This window comes from Gopherus evgoodei, chromosome 6 (assembly GCF_007399415.2).
Source record: "Gopherus evgoodei ecotype Sinaloan lineage chromosome 6, rGopEvg1_v1.p, whole genome shotgun sequence".
Classification (NCBI taxonomy): Eukaryota; Metazoa; Chordata; order Testudines; family Testudinidae; genus Gopherus; species Gopherus evgoodei.
The window spans coordinates 89249598-89268186 of NC_044327.1; the positions used below are offsets into that span (position 1 = coordinate 89249598).

An 18589-nucleotide genomic window follows, 5' to 3' on the forward strand; every position below is an offset into this window, starting at 1 on the left:
GATGCCAGAAATGTGGATTGTTACAAATCCGCAATCAACAGTTAATAATATTACCAGAGCAGCATGGTTTTGTTTGTTCTTTGCATATTTTAAATATTCCTTGTTAGCAGACTACTGAAGCTACCCATTCCACACGCTGGTGTTTAGACATCAGAGCCCTCTCCCCTTGTCCTCAGCGAAAGTACTTCCATTGACTAAGTGGGAATTTGAGCAAGTGGAGAAGTTTTGTTCTTTTTTGTTGATGTCCTTATGTAAACAGCTACTTTAGGTTTGTAGGTTTGTTACTGCTTCTTGTGTTGTAACTGGATGAATGGAATGCAAGGAAGGAACTGCAGGTATGCAACATAAGCCAGATATTTGAATCTGCAGCTGAGTAGCTGAAATTGCTGTATACGTTTCCTGTGTGTTACCACAGAGAAGACTCAAACCAAGACCTGTCTCTAAGGTAACATCTACCAATGAGCAGAGGGAGCCTCCCACCAGTGAAGCAGGGAAGAATTGTGATAGACTGGTCTCTACTGAAAGCTGATGTTGACATATTTTTCTAGTATCTAGAAACATGACATATTTTTCTTTGGCTGCTGTCAGAACATCTCCATATACTGTACCAGGTTGTGGGGAGAAATGAGTCAATTGCTTTGGATATATATCTGAGTAGTCACTTTTTTGAAAGCTGATCTTTTAAAGGGGAGAGAGAGAGTAGAATGGCTTGCTCATATTCCAGGAATTTGAGGCTAGCAGGTAATAAATTAAGACCACCAAGAGTTTAGTGGAAATAATGATAATTTGGGCAGCTGGAAATACTGAACAGGCCCTACAGCCTCTAAGTCTGGGTTGAGTAAAAATAGTGTGTGTCTTGCTGTTTTTAAAAATAAATTAATGGTGTTAAATGGCAGAATGTTTTCTGGAATGAAACGTGTGGCTCTCAGCTCACCTATACCATATTGCAATATGGACTTAGACCTTTGGGAGCAGAACACTTTTCAGGTTGGCAACTAGCCAGTTTTCAAAACAAACCATTTTAAGAGGTTCCTCTAGGCCACTTCTGAAAGGTTGCTGACCCCTGCTCTAGACTGAAAAGTAGTGTAGCAGGGAGCAGCACAAGCACAGCTTGGGCTCGCTACCTGAATACATTCTCAGGGGTGTGGGTGGGTTTATACTCAGGAGGCTAGTCCAAGCTGCCACCCATGTAACCCCCCAGCTACACTATTCTTAGCATACTAGTTTGAGCTGAGCTAATGTGTGTCTGTCTATCCGAGCTGGGAAGCATGCTGCCAGCTGCAGTGTAGACATAACCTAACAGGAGACAAAAATCTACAAAGTAATGGCTTATGGAATTTAGTGAACCAGGTAGGAATGTATAATTTAAACTGTTAAAATACTGAGTTTGTGATTTAATGGAAGCTGTGCATCTGCAGCCACTTTGATTTATTATTTACTATTCTTTATTTAGCCTCTATGCTTTCTTTGACTTATTGAAAAGCTAAATGTGCTTTTGTGATATTAAGAACAGCCCAAGGACAGTGGGCAAAAGGCACCCAGATATCTGGTAATGAACTGCATCTGGCTTACTCACTTCTAGTGCACCTCATTTCTTTAATATCGTAAATATATCTGATAAGTGTTGTGCAAAGTTTCAGTGAAAAGCTCATGACTCACTGGTTATTAATACTATATCATCATGTAACGTACATGCAAGCAACTGGCGTAAAGTTGTGGAAATAAACTGAAATTCTAATTCTTAAGGTGTGTTAGCCAATTTACCCCACTGGAGGATTACTCCACCCAAGGAATGTGGTCTCCTCACCTGGGGCATTACTTCCAAAATACTTTGAAAGACAGTGGGAATGTATGCACATATTGTGTAAACAGAACCATCAAGCTAACAAGGGGTAGAGGCAAACCCCATGCTATCACAGTGGCAGAGGAGATTGACAGTTGCATGTCTAATGGTCATTCAGTTGCTCCGGAGGAGGCAGGAACTAAAACATTTGCATTTTAGCAGACACAACTCCAGCAAGGTAGGAAGCAGCAGGACATTTCCTTCAAGAGAGACTCCATGTTGCCTACCTCTCAGCTGGAAATAGATGTTGATCTGGAATGATTCTTCAGAAGAATCCATTTCAAAGAATCATCGGGCTATAAAAGAGAGGGGCCAAGAAACCCTAAGTTATCAGCCTTTCACCTAAGAAGACAGAGGTACCAGCCTTTTGACTTGGGGGATAGATCCTGACCCAGGATTTTGATCAGCCATCTTGATGGCAACATGTGATAGGTATTTTACCTTGGACCATATCTAGCTTTTTGGTTAAGTTTTAGTTTCTAGAACATCTTTTCTCGTTTCTCTTGTAAGCATTTCTGACTTTAATCCTTATACTTTACTCATTTAAAACCTATCTCTTTGTAGTTAAATATATCTGTTTTATTTTCAGTCTAAACCAATCCAGTGCTGTGTTTAAACTAACTGTTTGGGAATGCCAGTTAAAGTAACAAACTGTTGAATATTAACTTCTTAAAGGGGCAAAAAAACTTAATATTTCTCTCATTGTTCTATGATGGGCTGGACATTTCAGAACACATGTTTTGGGGAAAACTTGGGGCTGGGGAGAGTGTAGAGCAGGGGTAGGCAACCTATGGCATGCGTGCCGAAGGCGGCACACAAGCTGATTTTCAGTGGCACTCACACTGCCCGGATCCTTGCCACTGGTCTGGGGGGCTCTGCATTTTAATTTAATTTTAAATGAAGCTTCTTAAACATTTAAAAAACCTTATTTACTTTACATACAACACTAATTTAGTTATATATTATAGACTTCTAGAAAGAGACCTTCTAAAAACATTAAAATGTGTTACTGGCACGCGAAACCTTAAATCAGAGTGACTAAATGAAGACTTGGCACACCACTTCTGAAAGGTTGCTGATCCCTGGTGTAGAGTCACCTTACTAGTTGGTAACCAAGCCTGGTGGACATACTACAGGCAGGCTCCAGGAACCAAAGCATTGGACCAGGGCTGCCCAATACATAGACAGAGTGCATTCTTGTTGCTGACTCTGGGTGTCCCGAGCCATTGTGAGACACTTTGGGTTATAGGATATGAGATGACACAACTTTTCTCTGGTCTGGATTGCACCCCAGAATGTGACAGCTTTTTACAGTGCAACTTGCTGGATAACTCAGTTCATTTTAATCTGTTTAGGATCATATTAAACAGGTTTGCAGTGAATAACACATTTATAACATGGCTGAAAGACTGGATTTATCTATCTTTGTAAGAATCTACGTAGATTTAGGTCTTTGATTTAGGGTTGAAAACCGATGTACGACATTTTAAAAAAGTGGTTTTCTGGTACAAACTGAAATAACTATAAATAATAGCTGAATTATAGCAACACACCAGAGGTGGATCTTGTGTGTTGCTATCGAAGAGGTGGATCTGGATTTTCAATAATTGGATTTTTGGATGGCTTAAAATATTTATAGTTTGATAGCCTTTTAAGCTAAGAGTGTGTATTCAAGGAGTCAGACACCACCATAATTTTTTCCATCTAAAATCGTTAAAGTTTCATTCTTAGATGAGTGGTAGCACTTTCAAATAAATAGTCTTAAAACTGCTATTTTGAGCAGTGCTGTGAAGTAGCCCTCTATTAAGGCAAGGCATTGGATGATATTGAGTACCATGTGAGCTGCTGTTTTTAGGATAAAGGGGTGAGTTATAGCAATCAGCACCATTAACACAGAATGTTCTTGTTTTCATGGGCTCTTACCTTCACTCTGTTACCTTAAAGTGCTTTGTGTGAATCAAGATATTTTGTATTAATGTTATGATGATGGCAGTTTAGGTGCCAACTCATGCCAAGATCCCCATGTCTCCTCTGAACATTGATAGATATATAGCTAGAACGAGTTTGGCTCACCTCTGTGTTAGTATTGTATAATAGGTATTAAAATTATAAGCATGTGTTCAATGTTTAGACTTTATTGAATGCTTATGAGTTGCTGCATGCATTAATCTCACTCATAACCTCTGTGTCCCATACCGAAAGGTAATATTTGAGCATTTGTACTGTAGGCCTTTGTCTGTAAATCACAGACAGGAGAGAAATATTAACTAATGTGAAATGCTAGTCTCCAATAGAAGGGGTTATGTCCTGCCCAACAAGGAAGGCCTCTTGATGCTAGACAGACTACAGTGGAACCAAAGCCTTTGCTGATTACTCTTCTCCATCTCCCCGCACATGAAGATGAGACTTACAGGTGAATTCCTCCCATTAGCTGAGTTTGCAGCTCTAAGCAGAAGAGGAGAAGGAAATAAAAGCCCGTAATAAGGAGGATCTGGATCTTTATATTGCTTGGACTCGGGGGTGGGGGGGGAGATGGTGGTCAAGGTTGGAACTCGTTTGTGTGTACACATTTTTACCTGCTTTAACCTTATGAATAAGTCTCATTTCCTTTTTCTGTATAATGAATCTTTAGATAATTTAATGTAGCATTGGCTACAAGTATTGTCTTTAGTGTGAGATCTAAACTACAGTTGACTGAGGTAAATGACTGATCCTTTGGGACTGGGAGTAACCTGAATATTTCTGTCATCCTGGGTGTAAGAGTATCTGTCTATCACAAAGGTAAGCATACCTAGGTGCTAAGACAGATTGGCGTACCCAAGGGGTCTGTGATTCCATGTTAAAGCTGTTATAGTGCCTGAGGAGTTCACACTTCATGATTGGTTGGCGAAGTCTAAATATAGAACTCCGAGACAGTTTGGGATTTGTATCCTGGCTGATACTTATGCTCTTGAGTCACTGCAGGACAGATTGACACTATTTTAGCAAGAAATAACGCAGCTTTCAATTTCAAAGTTTTGGGGAAAAAACCCTCTAGAATTACCCTTTACCTCCTCCACCGCCTTCTGTATATTTGCCTCCAGAAATTATTACATTTTGAAGAGAGAGACATTAATTACTGGATAGTACAAAGATCAGTACCCTGTAATTTATTTGAGTAAAAACAATCAGATTAATCACCTGTCCTGTGATGATTTATCAGCATGCATTCTTCTTTCTTGGTTCCTTTTTATTTGTTTCATTCATGGACATTTCCAATGAAGGATGGTATGAGGTTTATTAGGATATATTACATCATGAGTTAATACTAATAACGTCTGTGTAACAACATATTTTCTTGATGGTTTAGAAGCGTATGGTTGGTGTAGACGTTTGGCCGTAGATGTGTAACTTTTGATAATTTATAAATAGTATTGTCTAATGTCAGTTCAATAGAACATGCAGACATTTTCCTGAAAACACAGAAAATGCAGAGAACACACAGGTTTTAGAATGAACTCTGAAGATGACAAAATGCTTTCCCTTTTGAAGGTGCTTTTCTAAATGTACAAGTCACATCCAGTTTTGTTATCATCTATCTTTCACTGTGGTTTTCATCTCATGAACTATTTAATTAGCATTTTGTATCCAGGATGTTGGGATTTTTTTCTCACAGTTGGGGTATTTTTGTGGGATTTACAATATTTTTGACATCTGAATAACAAACCAGCAAGTTGCAGTAACAGTAGTGCATCCTGCTATAGTAGCTGGCTAGCGTGCTGAGAATACAGTACTAGGAAAGCCCTGCAGGAAACAAGATTAAATGGAAACAATATCATCTGGCATATACTTGATATAGAATTTCAAACTAAATCATTTATAAAGCACCCTATGTTTGGCAATTAAGAAAGCAAAAGAAAACTGGGGTGGATAAGAATCCAATTTAATTTGTTCACAACAGGGATTAAGCTGCCTTGTTTGTTCTTGTTAAACAGATGCTTGAGGAGAATTTAGCTTTTTAGGTTAGTGTTAAAATACAATAAACTCCTTATTAAAGTCCCCTCCTATCCATCTCAGATGTACCTGCTCTTTCAGAAGCAAACAAAACTATCTCCCTCATTTATAATGTGAACGTGAACAATCTGTTTCAATCTTTAAGACAATATGCAGCATGTTACATTTTTTTTAAATGGCAAGAAAGTTCTACATGCAATACTGGGCTGTTGTAAGGTAGGTCACCAACCATAATTATTTCTTCAGGAAAAAAGGACTTATATGTTTATATTTCAATAAAATTATACAGAGCCTTCAAACTGTGCATTATCATTAAGCATATAGAAGCAGCATTTCTGGGAAAAGGCTAACCATACATAGTTTTTACACATTTTTCACATATATGTTCAGGAAAAACAGTTGTTGTGTCACAAGTGAGCTGTGGAGTTTTTATGGCATGTTGACGGGGGAGGCTCAGAAAGAAAACGGTTGAGAAATCCTGGTTTTAAAGGATTAAGTACAGTGCTCAGAGTCAGGGAGGAAGCACGTGCCTGGAGCGGCACATGCTAAGGAGTGGCATTCTGTCCATTCTTGGGGCGGCACAGTCCAGGCGGCTTTTTTTTTTTTTTTTTTTTGCTTCGGCAGTTTGGGCGGCAGTCTGAGTGGCCTTTTTTTCCCCTGCTTCGTAGGTAAATATCATTGTCCCTAATTTACAATGGGAGAACTGAGGCACAGAGAGAGTGACCTTCTGTAGGTCAGTGTCAGATCAGGAACAGAATTTAGGCCTTCTAACTTTCAGTACATGCCCAGCCCAACAGACCAGAAAACTCTTCCAGGCAAATCACTTAAGCCAAATTTTTCAAAGTTGGATGCTTATAATTCGACACTTACACATGTATTTAAGCACTTAAATAATTGATCTGATTTTCAGAGATGCTGAGCATCCACAGTTCCCTGGTGACTTTAGTTGGAGCTGGGAGTGCTCAGCATTTTTAGAAATCAGTGTCCTAAGGCATCCAAATTCAAAATAGTGGCCTCAGTGTTTCTGAACCTCAGTTTCTGTTTTGTAAAATATGGATGATAATAGTTCAAGCCATGGACAGTTTGTGAATAATGTCATGCTAGATTGCCATCTTAGAATCAGATTAATAGCATTTCTACTCTGCGGCTGTTTGAAATGGGTATTTTCTTCTCTCCCTTTGACAGAGTATTTCATCTAATTTTCTCAGTATTCAAAATGTGAGATACTTTCATTCCTCAATGAGCTCAACCCTAAGCGTACTCAGTTGCATAGGAACCTGTTCATTCTTTAATCCCTTCTGAATAATCAGTTGTAAATGCAGGGCCAGTGCAAGGATGTTTTGTATCCTAGGCGAAACTTCCGCCTTGCGCCCTCCCCACTCCCTGAGCCCTGTGGCAGCTCCCTGCCCCCCCGTGGCAGCTCCCCCCCATCCGTTCTGAGGCACTCCCCCACGGCAGCTCCCTGCCCTGGGGAGCCGTGCAGCAGCTTCCCCCCTGTGCCGGGGAGCCGTGTGGCAGCTCTCCGCCCCATCTCACCTCCGCTCCACCCCCTCCCTGAGCCCCGCGGCAGCTCCCCACCCCCCTCCACCCTGAGGCACTTCCCCCGCGGCAGCTCCCCACCCCCTTTCCGCCCTGAGGCACACCCCCCCACCCCGTGGCAGCTCCCCTCCCCGGCCCGGGGAGCCATGCGGCAGCTCTCTGCCCCAGCTCACCCCTGCTCCACCTCCTCCCCGCTGCTTCACTTCTCCCGCCTCCCAGGCTTGCGGTGCCAATCAGCTTGGGCGCTGCAAGCCAGGGAGGCGGGAGAAGTGAAGCAGCCATGGCGTACTTGGGGAGGAGGCGGAGCAGGGATGAGCTGGGATGGGGAATTCCCCTGCGTGCTGCTCTCCCCCCTTACTTGCTGCAGGTGGCCCTCCCTGCACCCCCCTGCCCCAGCTCCCTCCGCCTAAATGTCGATGGTGACCGGGGCGGCCGAAGAAAATGCCCCCAAATCTTAGCGCCCTAGGTGACTGACTAGGTCACCTAATAGGTTGCACCAGCCCTGTGCAAATGACACTTTCTCCCTGCTGATATGCTGCTTGCCTCTGGCTGGACTGTGCAGAGTTAAATGAATGTGACTCCTTCCATTGCAGATTCATAGTGAAGAAAATTCTCTTATGAAGGTGAAGGTGGTAGAAGTATGAGTTGTATGTCTGGAGGCAGCAAATATAGCCAGACATGAATCTTGCTGTCTCATGATAGGATACAGTGTGATACTAACTGGAAGAGGAGGCATAGGCTCTGCTATCATTCAGGAAGATAAATCTAGCAATGCTTCTTGTTACTCGCTCAAAAATCTAGCTTCAGCTGCAGCTAAATAAGACAGGCAAGCAGCATCCATTTAAAGGATTTCTGTTAACATGCATCAACTTTAAATGTTATCTACCTAAACTCCACAGTTTACATCTCCATTTTTTAGGTCAACGGTTCAATGAGATGTTTAAAAAAAACAAACCCAAAAACTCTTTTGAACACAATCAGAGTAAAATACAGAGTGTGCACTGCCTGCAGAGCTCCACTATCTGCTTTCTAGACCAGTTAAATAACAAGCTACACATGAACTGGCTTGTGCCACCAAGCTCTGATGCACCTTTCTTGTACTGACAGTTTCTTCCCCTTCAAATCCCAGGAGCTGCTTTTACTCATTACCTGTTTCTACTGAAGCATTTATTTCATCTCTCTTATGCAGACTCATTGGTGCACACACTTCTCCTTTCATCCTACGACATACCATGTGACTTCTCTCCAATGGGGTAGACTTGGTGGCTCCGTTCAGTTCCTCCTCCCCTCCCGGCAGTGAGACAGTCTCTCTCCAGAGGAGCTTTGAATGATGTTAGTAGTGTTCTTTTTATTGATATATTAATTTGTGAAAGACTCTTTGCATGGGATGCTGGATGAAAACCAATGAGGAAGCAGGCTTTAGTCACAAATGCCTGGTCTACACTGGCCCCTCGCCCTGATGGAGTTCTGGAGTTGACGGGGAGCGCGTTAAGGGATCGATTTTTATTGCATCTAGACAAGACGTGATAAATTGATCCCTGAGAGATCGATAGCTACCCGCCGATGTGGCGGGTAGTGTGGACGTACCCAAAGATCTGTAGCACTACTGAGAGCCTAGTAAAGGCTCTGTTATTTTTTTGCCCAGCAAAGACAACAAGAACTGATTTAATTCAAGGAAGAAAGGGTTAGTGTGGAGTAATGCTGGATTCTCAGAGTTAGCATCATCCCTTATGTCAAGCTTGAGATACACAGAGATATAACTAAAGGCAGCCAGTTTTGCTGCTGCAGCACTAAAAGTGCAAAATGAAGTGTTTGAAAATGGAGAGAGTGAACTGGGAAGGGTTTTTATTTTCAACCTGTTTATAGGATGTCGCAAACAATGAAAAGTAAAAAGTGTTACACAGAATTCCTCTTTTCTTCTCTTATTGTTTGTATGGCACAGCCTTGCTCAGAGCCTGGAAAGCAAGGAGTTAAAAATACCAAGGAGTTAAAACTATTTTTCAGGCAACTAGATGTTCTCTAGCTGCTGCCAGCGTTTATACATAACATTGTGCCAAAACTCCTGCTCTCTTATCAAGGTTTATTGGCAGCAAGTAGCTGATTCCCCAAGAAGATAAAGACATATACCAGCAGCAAAGAGCATGCCAGAGTTGGCAGACTATATTAGTTTAGGACTGAGAACAGTCTTGGAGTTGTCATTCTCTGATCACAAAGATGATGCATACCACCAGAAAAGGGATATTGTATGTGCTCACTCGCTCTCTTGCTCTCTCTCCCCCGCACAGTGTGTATTTTTCCAGCAGGAGCTAAACACCTGTATTTCTTCTGATATATAGAAAGCCTTTACTCTTAATTCCAAGGTCTTGCACAGCCTGCTCTGCGAGGCCCTCTCTGACCTTAACATATGCTCACTGATCTCAGCTCTGTGATCTGACGTGTGCTGTGGCATCTGTCTAGAGACATATACAGCCCCCATCTCCATAATACTTAAGCATCATAGATGTTTTGAAAGTAAGAAAAGACCACTCAACTCATCCAGTCTAATTCTGCTGTATTTTGCAGGACTTACTCTTATATATTTAATGAATTTTTGATACCTCAGGACAGGGTACTTTGCCCACTGCTCTTAGAACTCAATTTCAAGGTCTAGTTATTAAAATACTTAATGTTGTTTTTTTCCTGTTATCTAATGCAAGCTTTTCCTTCCTTATTTTTGGAGCATATCCCCTCCTTTCTTAAGGGAGTTCCTTCACTTTCTTCTCCTCAGATTGAGCACGTCACACCAACTCCTGCCAGGTGACCTGCCTTTGCCAAGGTTTGGGTCTCACAGGAGGCTGTTTCCCTCCATCTATGCAGGAGACAAGGAACAGAATCATGGCAGATATTAAAAAGATGATGTGTGCTAGAAAATCTACAAAAATAAAACAGCACTGACAGGATTTTTTTATTGACTGACAGAGTTCAAGCAATCAGAACAGAGCTTGTCCCATTGCTTTGTGCCAGTTCCTCTCTGTTCTGTATTAAATGCAGTACAGTTGTTTTCACTTTGATGCTGACAGATGAAAATGACAGTATACATTGGATCTGGATACCTCTGATGGACACACAATGAATTTTAAAGAGTGGAAAGTATGAGACTGGAACATAGCTCTTTTTCCTGGCAGAAACAGGCTTTTTGTTTACCAATAACCATTTGAAAAATATGGTGGGAAATGAGTTAGTCAAAAATATTTTAGTTAAAGAAAAATACTTTAGAAAAATAATGCTAACTCTGCTTACATTCATGTAATGCTTTCTTTTACAGTGGAACAAACTAGCTGGTAAATTAGTTCAATATTTTTTCACTTGGTTTTTGCATCCAGTTTAGACTTACAATATTCCTTGCGGGATATTTGTCTGCATCACAAAACCACTGCACCATGATGCAATTGAGTATTCTTTACTCAAGAGAGCACCTGTAAATGCTCACTCAAGGCTTTCAGCAGGCGTCGGAAGAGGTGGATTGGCAAAACTATATAGGGGAAGCTTTTAAAATGCCTGCCTGAAACTTACTGTAGTATTAGTCACCCAGGTCTAAGTCACCATGGTTAATGAACACCAAATATTCTTGAACTGTTTTTTGCATGTACACACATCCATATAAAAAAGAAAAGAAGTAACTCTTCAGCAAAACTAGTTTGTAATAACACTTATGGTAAAACCTACAAAAGAAATTAAATGGATCATTTGGGATGAAACCTCCAATACTTAATTACAATGGGGCAAATTTGGAAATGATGGAGATTGGGCTCCATCGTGACTTGTATCAGAGATTTAAATAACTCTTAACAGTAAATGTAATTTTTTGTATATTTTATCCTCTGTCAACTTTACAAAAGGTGTATGGGGTATTTAATTGTGACTAGGCCATATTTCTATTGTCAGTTATTGTTTCCTAGACAAGAAATGGTCTTGATTTCAGAAAAAAGGAAAAATGCCTGTGTCAAGGCTGATTCCCCACTCTGGCACTTTGAGTGCAAAAGGTGGGGGCCCACAAGGATTTTAAAAATTAATACTGGCCACTCCAGGCTGGTATTAAACCCCCAAGGTCACAGTTTCTCTCTGACCTTGGATGCTGCCACCACCCAAGTGCAAAAGAATGCCCCCTTTTGAGAACCCAGGAAGGAAAACTTGGGAATTCCTTCCTGTGAGGTACCCTCAAGGCCTTTCACCACCCCCTTTCCCGGGAAGAGCTCAGAGAAAAACAAATGAAATCAGCTGTTGCCACCAGCTAATTAAACAACATGCACAAACCTTTTAGGGACACAAAAATCCAATTCTGTTCTTAAAAAAGGTAAATGTTGTTAAACCCCAAAAGAAAGGAAATACATTTGGAACTTAGGCTTTTTGCTAGATCTTGAAAGAAACAATTATAAAAATTAAGCATCAAGATAGCTTTCTTGAGGTTCAGTTTAAAGGTTACAAGCAAAACAAAAGCATCTGAGGTTAGCGCAGAAGAGTCCACAAGCCAGTAAGAAATAACCCTAGTCGTGTCTTCCTAGACATTCCCTGATTACTTATATATTTGGGGTTTCAGATAAATAGGATTGAGTGTGAACTGATGCTTTTTCAGAACTGGTTTTAAAGCTTTTTACAGCATAACTGCATCCTGTTCCTCTCTTTCCCGGAGAAAAACCACCTCAGACAAAGGGAAGGGTTTTTTTCCAAATTTTAAAAAGTTCTAGCCCTCTCATTGGCTCTTTTGGTCAGGTGCCCACTCCTTTTCTTTTACCTAGCCAGGGAGACTCTTTAACCCTTTACAGGTAATGCAAGCAGAGAACAGCAACCAAGAGGGACTTTATAGCTAACTGGCTGGCTGGATATCCATAAAAGGGAGCTACCACCTCCCCCTTCATTTATCACAGCATGTGTGTTGTACAGTGCCACATACAGTGGTTGCCCTTAAAGTCTAGCCACTAAAACCTTAACTTAATAGTTATAGTTACCTCAGTATTTGTAATGTTCACTATTCGAAACCTGTTAAAGGCAAGATATATTTGTTGTATGTTTTGGTACAGGTAGGGAGTGCCTTCAAAGCCGCTAAGATTTGGGATGTAGTGTCAACAACAAAAGATAAGGAACCCCCAGACACAAGAAAAACAAGGTAGAAATCTGATTGGTGAATAGTAATCTTGGGTGACCTACAGAGTGATTTTAGCTCATAAACAAACATATGATATAGGGCTAGTTTGGAGTATAGAAGGGGAACTGAATGCTGTGAAAAAACTAATTCCTAGATCAGAGGTGGGAAAACTATGGTCCGTGGGCCACATTCAGCCCAAAGGACCATTCTCCCCGACCCCTGAGCTCCCAGCTTGGAAGACTAGCCCCCTGCCCCTCCCCTGCTGTTCTCCCTCCCCTGCAACCTCAGTGCACCATGCCGCCAGTGCTCTGGCCCGCTGCTCCTGCCGGGCAGTGCGGATGGGGCGGAGGTTGGGGGGGGGCGACAGTGAGCAGAGGGCAGTTGGATGGGATGGAGGTTCACGGGGGGGGCAGTCGGGACAGGGAGTGGGGCGGTTGGATGAGGGTGGGGTCCTGGAGGGTGGTTAGGGGCCGGGGTCCCAGGAGGGGGGGAGGGGTTAGATGGGTCAGGGATTCTGAGGGGGGCTGTCAGGGGGCAGTTGGGGGCAATGGCCAAGCTGTTTGGGGAGGCACAGCCTTCCCTACCCGGTCCTACATACAGTTTTGCACCCCTGATGTGGCTCTTGGGCCAAAAATTTTGCCCACTCCTGTCCTAGATGGATTGGTAACGCAGTAACACTTTCCTTTCTGCATTGTATTGCCCTGTCTTTAGACAATAAATTGGCTAAGCTTGGTTATTTGGTCTCTTGAACGTTTTTAATACTGAACCATAAGTATAGTCAAGCAATTGGCTATATTTTACACAATAAGTGTGAGGGTGATCAGTCTAGCAACTCCACAAAGTTGCACAAATAGCATTTGCTATTTCTGCTTCCCTTGTTAAATATAGTGTTCAACTTTAATGTAGTACTCTTCATATTGTTAAATGTTTATCAATAAAAGACACAGGCCTGGAGAAGGTTTCTGGATTCTTTTCTAGAACATTGGTTCACTTTAGCATTTCCTGTCTCTTGTATGCTTTATTTCTAAGTTAAAATGTGACAGTAATGTTGCTGGGTTATTTATTTATTTGTTTACTTATTTCTACTAAGTGCAGTTTCCAGATTCTTCTCTTTAGTACACCAGTGTAACTGAGAAGTAAATCGGTTGAAGTCAATGGAGTTACACTGTATAAACAGTGTGCGAGCAGAGAACTAGGTTCCCTGTCTCTTGCCAGGTGGATTTGAGTGTCCTTAAGCAGGAAAAACATTACCAGGGCCTGATTCTCATTTTAACTAAGGCCCTTTTGCATTGTTCTGGCAGTTTAAAGGGATCATAAAGTAGGTGGGAGTTACCTTTTACATTCACTGTAGGGCCCTTTAAAGAGAGACTTAATGTAAATGAGGATTGGGCCCTAAGTTGTTGTTTTATAAAACTGAGTTTTTGCTGTAACAGCATATAGAGTTTCAGAAGGAATAATCAAACACTCAGATATTCCCCTTCTTGCAGCTATGTAATATAGATGAATTTATTCATTACTAGCATGTCTCAAAACCTAGTAAGCCAACATATTACCATAGCTTCCCTCTCCCTGGAGTGCTATTACCTACCATGCTGCCACAATATGATCTTCTTATGGTTATTTCCTTGTTTTTAAAAATAATGTATGTTGGATTATTATTTTTAATATAATTACTGTAATTTCATCAACTGTTATCTTGCTATGGCATGGAATTGTGAGGGGAGCAACAGAGTATGTGAATTTTTATGAAGACATAATTATGATGTATATTGGTGTAGAGTATACAGATCCAATTATGTGCAATGATACCAAATAATCAAAAATAAGTGAACTATGGCATGTGTGTGCAGTATTTCATTTGGAAGATTCAGTGTAGTGGCTGCTTTATTGTTTAAAAAGGTAAAAGTAGTCTGGGTTGTAGAATATCCACCTACCCAAACTATTTTAATAATTGGGTATTATAGTATTTTTTTTTAAAATCCCAATTTTAAAAAAATGCGTAGCTTCAGAAATACTGATTTTTTTTTCATCCATTTGTACATGAAGAAAATCAATTCTCTTAGTCTGGGATGTGTATTCTAAGTTTCAATCTGATGTTATAGAACCCTGACAGAAGGCTTTTTAAATACCCTTCAATCTGATTTCTGTATTCATTTGAAATCCTTTTCTGCTTCTGACTTCCAGTGGTTTCCCTGAAAGGAAAAGCCATAATTTTCTCAGCAATCATTACTGTACAAGGCAAGTGATATAAATTAGGCTTACACATGAAAGGTCTATCTTTGATTTACAACTAGGTAGAATACTATTCATATTCCACCTTTGGATATGAGGTGTGGTGACTTAGAAACATTGGTACCTCTTCTTCCTTAAATTCATGTATTTATCCTTTAATTAGATTTACCTGCCCTATGAAGCAAATACCACCCCTGTGACTGCAGAGACTCCTTTAACAGCAATACCAGCACAGTTCCGCTGTGAAGGGGAGGGTAGCATTCCAGTTGATGTGAGCTCTGGAGTGGCCCCATAGCCACAAATAAATAAAGGTGGGCTGGGGATGAGACTGAAGGATCCATTGTTCGATGACTCCTCTTTTCTCTCTCCCTAGGAGAAGGCAGCATGTAATGGTCCCAGAGACTCTTGCTGCCTCAGGGTTTTCCCCACATCCCCCTTGTGGAGCTACCTAGCATGCAGATCAGTAGTCAAGCTTTGTGCTACATAAGACCCTATTCCAGCGACACGCACAAGCACACGTGTAACTTTAAGTATAGAGGGACTACTCATATGCTTCAAGTAGCATGTGGTTTTCTGGATATAGGCCTTTGTCTTGTGAATTGTGTCACATATAAAATGTTAAAGAGCTTGAATAAAATTTTGAAAAGCATTATATTTTGATATGATATCATAGTACATAATATTTTTCTATTTCTCCTTAGTCATTTTTCACATCTGAGACAACTTGCAAGAAAACATTAACTTTTCTCTCTAAAGCCTTGTCGACAAAACAGTGGAGGTGTACACACTGAAATGCTCCACTGCTGATGTAATTCCCCTGCTATGCCGACATAATAAAAACACCACCATGAGACGAATAGAGCTTATGTTAGTGTAGTTAGGGCAACACAGTGTCTGTGTAGACACTATGTTCCTTACATTGGCTGTTGGCTGTCATTCTTGTCAATTTCACGGCTCTGCTGGAAACTGGCTCTCCGGCTGCTGCCTGGTCTCTGCTCTCAGCCAAGCTGCCACCCAGGCTCTGGGCTTGGGCTGGGACTGGGAGCCTTGCTTCCCCCGGGGTCCTGATTTCCTGCTTCCCGCCAGGAGCAGCCGATTGGACTCCAGGCTCAGATCTTCCCGCCAGAGGAGAGAAGCCCTGAGCGGTTTTCCCCCTGTTCCTGGTGGGGAGCGTGGAGGCGAGAAGCTCCATGACACTGCCCCCCTGCCCCCAGTGGCTTCCCCCAGCTCCCTGCTGGAAGCATGGAGACGAGAAGACCCCGGGGGCTGCTGGGCCCTTAGTGGGGAGCTGTATGGAGCTGAGAGCCCTGACTCTTGGCCCCAACACTTGCCCTCTTCAGTCAGTGGAAGCACTCCTAATGAGGGGACACACCACTGACAGAAGGAGGGTAGTGTGAACATCAGCCCCCACAGTGTCCTGCTTTTAAAGGGAGATTTCCCGTATTTAAGCCTTCCTGCAGATGTCCTGCCTTTTTCTTAAAAATGGGCAGATTGACTGATATTTTCTGTCCCCCTCCCACCCATCAGTAGTGTTGGCCGGATCTCTGTTCGCCAGCCAGCCGTCCACCAACGGTGAGTGGTGGGGGTCCAGTGGCTGACAATGGGGCGTGGGTGTGCAAGGCTGGTGATGGGGCAAAGGTGCAGCATGAGGCCGGCTTTCGGCCAGCAGGGCCCCGTTCCATTTCCGGCTGGCACTGGCTGCACGCTGCAGTGGCTGGTGAGTGTGGGCAGGTGCCAGGCGGTGGCCAATTATGTGTCACCAGTGCTGTCCACTCATCCGCCTTTTATGTGCTTCTCCTCTCGCTATCCTCTCCCTGCTTTCTCCCTTGCCTCCACCCTGCAGTTCCTCCATATCCCCTACGGCAGGTCGCGTCCCACTGCTAGTGCTGTGTGGAGAACCAGCTCCTGGCGGAAGCGCTCAGCTCACCAACAGCCTGGCTGTCAGGCACCTTCCTTCTCCACTGCCTCTGGCTGGGCTGGCGCCCTGGGAAAGCCCAAGGCCCTCCGGGTCGGGACACTGGCCTGGAGGAGCTGAGCCCTGCATGTGCCAAAGCCCAGCACAGCGCTTGCATGGAGGAGCCTCTCCTCTCCTCAGCTGAGCTCTGGAGTTGCGGGGAGGAAGCAATTTCAACCTGCAGGCTACACAGCAATCCCTTTCGCCCACCCATCCACCCACGCTTTGGGTCTGTCCCAGGGGCCTAGCCAGGCATGGAGGGCGGAGAGCGCTGGGCAGGGAGGGTTAGGTCCATCAGTCACCCTATGTAAGAGAGGTGTATGGGAGTGTGTGTATGTGATCTCTCCATGTGTGTGTGTTGGGGGGGGGGTTTAAGGGTGCCTGTCACCCATCCCTATGTGAACCCTAAAGCCTTAAAGATAAGAAGGTAAATAAAAAGAATCCAGCTCTGCAGTATTTCTTTTTAACAGGGGTGTCAACTTGATGTTAATTTGAATGTTTGTACTGGATAGTTTTGATTGATTGCCGTTGAACTTGCTTGAATGTGAGTAATTATACCAGGTGTCCCATATTCCGCATAGAGGAATATGGTCACACTACCAATAATATCTTTTGAGGGACACTTTCAAAGCTAAAGAACTTTAATGACAGCAGTGGCCTTGGCCCAATAGACCTATTAAGGAGGAACAATATGAGTCTAAAATTAGGCTATAGTTTTCTATCATAAATATGGCACTCTCATTTTTTTAAATGCTCAGTTTTTCTGCTGGTGACTGCTTTGGTTTGCATAAAACATTTGAAAGTTACTCTGACCTTTGATTGATTTGAGGAACATTCAAAATGTGTAAAATTAATGTAGACCGAGGGAATAAAAAATAGAGACTGTGGTAACTTTTGGTCATATTTATGAAGAAAGTCCTAACATTTCTTTTAGTTTTATTAAAACGTTGATTTTTAAGGTTAGACGCACATTATATGACTTCAGTTTTTTCTGTTATTAAAATTACTGGGTCCTATCTTTCATAATGCATTTTATAATTCTGCCTATGCCGCAGAACAATGCCAATCTAAAAATGGATATCTGAACTACACTTTTAAGGATAAGTATTTAGTACAACACATTACTTTAAGGGTGAATTTTAAAAAGTAATCAGCATTGGTTTAGATCTACTCCTACAGAGCTCAGTTGCAAAACTGTCATTGACTTTAGTGCAAGGAGCAGAGTTAAGCTGATGCTGAGCACTTTTGAAAATTCCACCTTACATGTAAAATACTCTTTATTTTAAAAGGCCAAATAGTAAAACATTGGTTGGGGGGGAAAGTTTAAACCTATTATTAATGTAAATGGTTTAATGAATCAAATTGTTTTCAACAAAAACAGTAGTTATCTTGGTTTTAAACATTCCTATGCATTGTTTGTACTCCAGTCACTGCATGCTGAGGCATGAGAACCACTGCATGAACTACTTGCTTATGCAAACAGCAAAAATGGTGGATAACTATTAAAATGAGGGGGGGAAATTGAATGCATTAGAGATAAGGAAGGGAATTTGATTTAAAAAAACTCAACCAAACATTGGCTTTTAATCTGACCCCAGGTTCAGTTTTTAATTTATATCAGTTTGAGTACTTTTTCAGTCATAATATATTTCTTAAAGCAAAACTTCTTCAAAATAACTTTCTTTAGCCCCTTCCTGTTTATAGTATATGCTAATTTTAACTGGAGGGAGGCACGCTTTAAAATCAACTTAACATAAGAACCTGTGGAGCTCCTTGCCTGAGAAGGTTGTGAAGGCTGGGAGTATAACATGGTTTAAAAGAGTACTACATAAATTCATGGCGGTTAAGTCCATTAATGGCTATTAGCTAGCATGGGTAAGGAATGGTGTGAAAGGAAAGTATGGCC

General features: G+C 42.0%; 1 protein-coding gene across 2 annotated transcripts in view; it reads left to right on the forward strand.

The window, feature by feature from the left end:
* The window catches only part of SV2C (synaptic vesicle glycoprotein 2C), a 209254-nt gene that overhangs the window by 13348 nt on the left and 177317 nt on the right, over positions 1-18589 (forward strand). The gene's annotated exons all lie outside the window — the stretch shown is intronic.